The 4,619-nt window shown below is 36.7% G+C and overlaps 1 pseudogene; it reads right to left on the reverse strand.

The window, feature by feature from the left end:
• Positions 1-3,442: 3,442 nt before the first annotated feature.
• Positions 3,443-4,266, reverse strand: LOC133766350 (lysine-rich coiled-coil protein 1-like; annotated as a pseudogene).
• Between the last annotated feature and the right edge of the window lie 353 nt (positions 4,267-4,619).

A 4,619-nucleotide genomic window follows, 5' to 3' on the forward strand; every position in this document is an offset into this window, starting at 1 on the left:
CCTTCAGGACTCCAGGCTGGACTCAAAGACAGTGCAGCAGTGCTGCAGTCTGATCGCACCTTGCTCTCTGAAGCTGCTGCTTTCTCCAGATCTCGGCTGATGGGTCATGTGTTGTGTCTGTGCTCATCGCTGTGCCTCTTGACCTTCCATACAGATCCATGGCATACCTCTTCCTTCTGCGAAATTTCCACTGCAGTCTTCCCCCCAACTCTCCCCTGAGAGTGCAATTCCTCCTCCTCCTCCTCCTCCTCCTCCTCCTCCTCCTCCTCCCCCCTCCTCCTCCTCCCCCCTCCTCCTCCCCCCTCCTCCCCCTTCTCCCCCTCCTCCCCCTCATCTCTCTATGTTTTCATGACTGCTTGACTTTGCGGGATAATGCTTTATATCCAATGATAATTTGATGCCATATGCTTTGAAAAGAGTATGTGTCTAACGTTTGTTTTATTCTTTTTAGTGAATTAGTTCTCTTTTCACTGTACTTTGATTTTTTTTAAATTTTTTATTTTTTGACAGGCAGAGTGGACAGTGAGAGAGAGAGATAGAGAGAAAGGTCTTCCTTTTTGCCATTGGTTCACCCTCCAATGGCCGCCACGGTAGGCGCGCTGCTGCCGGTGCACCGCGCTGATCCGATGGCAGGAGCCAGGTGCTACTCCTGGTCTCCCATGGGGTGCAGGGCCCAAGCACTTGGGCCATCCTCCACTGCACTCCCTGGCCACAGCAGAGAGCTGGCCTGGAAGAGGGGCAACCGGGACAGGATCGGTGCCCCAACCGGGACTAGAACCCGGTGTGCCGGCGCTGCAAGGCGGAGGATTAGCCTATTGAGCCGCGGTGCCAGCTATACTTTGATTTTTTAAATAGTAGTTCCAACTTGCGCATACAGCAAACTAGATAGAATTTGTAAATATTTGGCAAAGTTCAGTTTTAGCCCACATTCTCAAATTTTACTGGATTTTCTTACATATAAAAATAACAATACTACTGAAAATAAAACAACTGTATTTCTTCCTTTTCAGTTATTTTCCTTTTATGTATTTTCTGCTTTATTACATGGACTGGAACCTTGAGTTCAATGTTGAATAGAAGTGTTGGGAACAAACAGCCCTACTATGCTCCTGATCATAAGAAGAAAATATTCAGTCTTCCATCATTAACAACAGTATTAGATATAGGTTGAGGGAGTTCCTTCCATTTGCAGTTTTCTAAGAATTTATTTTACCTGAAATGGGTGTTGAATTTTGTCAAATATTTTCTTTGTATCTATTGAAATGATCATTTGGTCTATTGCTGGGGTTTGCTTTACTGTCCAACCTGACACTGCATTTAATTAAAAGGTTTATACCATATATATATTATATATTTTAATATATTTTATATATAAATATGTATTTTATATATACTTTATATATACACCATATATACATATATATATATTTATTTATACCATATATATATATATACATATATATACACACTTTGATTTAAATCCTGTTAAGTGTTTTCTACTTATTCTGTTTATTCTTTGTTCCTTTCTCCTACCTTTTTCTAGATTCAGTGATGTTTTGTAGTACCACTTATCTCTGTTAATATCTGCCCCATCAATGAAGCCTGGGGAAACTTCCATGTAAAAATATGGAACAAACAAGGATGATGCTATTTTCTTCCCATGGAATTACCCTTGTAATTTAAGCAGATAATTTAGCATGTATGTAAGCATGTAGTTTTAGTAGATAATTAGTTACATGTATCTCTGTGTTGTATTTTTGTAGTTGTTAATCTACTATTTAAAATGTGCTATATACATGATATGATTTACTTTTGGCTGTTTCTAAAAATGTTTATATTTTACTTTGCCACTGGCTCTTAACAATTTCATTGTGATGCAGTTCTGTTTTATTCCCTGTAGATATCCTGATCTGTCTTCTGTGCAGTTCTATCTTCTTAAGTGTTATAGTACAGTAATCTATCCCTCCCTTAATGCATATCTTTATTTCCTCAATGCATCAAGTTCATTAAAAATGCTCTGGGCTCCCACATTTTGAAGCCTGGAAATAGGTGGGGATAATTATAAGAATAACCTAACTTATTTCCTTTCTTTCAATATTCACAGTCATTTGCTTTTTTTTCTATTCCTTACATACCATCATTTCAATATTTTGTCAATTTTTCTTATTGTTTCAGGGGGGGCACTCCCATAGCTATTAGTTATTTAAGGCTGGAAATACAGAAATGTACACAAATCTTTAAAAATAGCCTTTCTTCCTTTTTCTTTTTGTACAAAGGTATATTTAAAGTGTATCATTTGAAATTTTGTTGCTATACATAAGCAATTATATGCATTTAGTATTTTTATCTTTATAATATTAGAATTATCCATGCTTTTATTTTGAAATTTGTTTTTTATTAACATTAAATATGAATAAAATTTCTATAACTCTACTGTCCAATTCTGGACTGCTGAATTATATTTCATTGTATGGATCTCCCTCAATATGCATACTTAACTTTTTAACAAAGAGCATTTGATTATTTTCATTTTTCCTCCATTACATACTGGGGTACAATATAGATTTGTGGCTTCCTATATGCTGTTAATTACATACATGGTAATTTCTATATGCAAAATTCTTAAGATTTCCATATCAAAGAATATGTGAATTTATCACTAGCCATATGCCTCTTCCAAATACACTGTAGTATGGTTCATCTCAGGATCCAAGAATTTTAAAGAACCTTCCTACTGTTCTTCATGTTCTCAGCTAAATCAAAACAAAATTAACTTAAATGTTGTGATCTAGCTATTAATTCTCTATCATCACATAACATGCTTAAGTTTACATGCCAATTCAACATGTCCCTTTTTTTGCAGAAATTATGTCTTTATTGTAAAATTCTCCAAAAAATAAACCAATTTTGTAGAAATACACTTTGAAACTTTTAATGCTACATGTAACCTAAACTTAACTATTATTATAATGTACTTTATTTTCCATCTTCCAATCTAGCAAATATGCTGCAAGGTAGATCTAACAAATGAAGAATAACCTAAATTGCTTTTGTAGAGAAAACCAATGGGCAGAAATATACCTAACTCAAAAACAAAATAAATCCAATCAAGAAGTAGATTCTGTAATTATTAATCCTCCAACTTAAAATAAATGATCTCCCAAGGGAAAATAATTCCACCATCATAGCATTTGGATGAATAACAGCAGAGCCACTTTCATAAAGGGAAGTTACATTATATGTTAAGAAAAATGGAAAATGAGGAGTAGTCATTTCTGCATTGGAGAGCACTTCCTAAATCCTTCCTGTTCACTTGGCCTTTGTTAGAAGTTAATGTACCCATTCACATAAGAAAAGCGATTTGAACATGAACGTCATAAAACCAAGCTCCTCAACTATTTTTTTTTTTCAATTTAACATCCAGCAAACCAACTGAACAGCTTCAAAATCCAAGGATACACTGGTCCCAAAGCCTTTACTCCTCTGTCTTTTCTCTGCCTTGTTCCTTTCTCTCTTTTCTACGTTTATGTTCCTTTTTCTTAGAGGCTACATTTCAGCTTTTTTTCTCCTTTGAGTTTTTACATTTTTCTGTCCAGTATCTGGTCCATCTCTGCCTTATTTTGAAGGATGCACTTATGTTTGTCTACATTCATTTCTTAACTCCTTTTCCTCTTATGCTTGGCAGCCCCTCCTCTGGTCTTTCTCCACCTTCCTTGCGGCACCTTGTCCTCATCTGATTGGTCTGTTTATGACCGGCTTGACGGAGTCTGGTACTGTTTTCTGAGAAACACTTGTAACCTCCAGATTCTACTGTATGAGCCATAATTGTATTCTTGCTGACTAAGGCTCAGAGGTACTGGCTTTTGTAAGAAATAGTTCCTGGTGTTCTGAGAGTAGCTCGGAGTCTAGTCTCAGCCTGCTGTTGTGAGCTGGTAACTATAGAAGTAACTGGTTTTCCATGCCTTGTGAAATGTTGCATGACCCTGGTAGGTCTAGATGTTTCAGGTGGGAGTCTTTGATCAAATATCCTGTTTCTGGGTCTGGAATCCATCTCTTCCTTGTACCTATAGGTTTCCAAGTAGTCCTCCCTCATCTTTCTGAAACAAGTCTTCGGTTCTAGTCTCTGGCTTTCTGTACTTTAATATAATCTTCAAGTTCACCTTGAAAACAGTCTTGTCTTTTTTGAATGCTTTTTTTGCCTGACAAAAAGGGATTTTTCTTAGCAGGCTGAGAACTTGGTGGAAAAATCTGATCATAATCATCCATTAATTGCTTCTGTTTTTCAACATGAATTTTCTGGAAACAGTGAAACCATATAACACCAGAGAGCTAACAACCATGATACAGAGATTATAATGTCTACTTTTGTCCAATATTTCACTCCTATTCGCCTCTTAAAGTGAGATACATTATTATTCAAAGTGTAACACTACTGTACAGATGTCTTTTACAGAAAGTATCTGTAAGAAGCTCCCTCTTCATCCATTCAGTGTGGACCTTACCTTCCTATGGAACAACACAGCAAGAAGCCCTCCACGAGATGCAACCAACTTGGCATTGGACTTCACAGCCTATGGTGAGAAATACACTTCAATTACTCAGTCTGCGGCGTCTTCTCT

Source organism: Lepus europaeus, chromosome 9 (assembly GCF_033115175.1).
Source record: "Lepus europaeus isolate LE1 chromosome 9, mLepTim1.pri, whole genome shotgun sequence".
Classification (NCBI taxonomy): domain Eukaryota; kingdom Metazoa; phylum Chordata; class Mammalia; order Lagomorpha; family Leporidae; genus Lepus; species Lepus europaeus.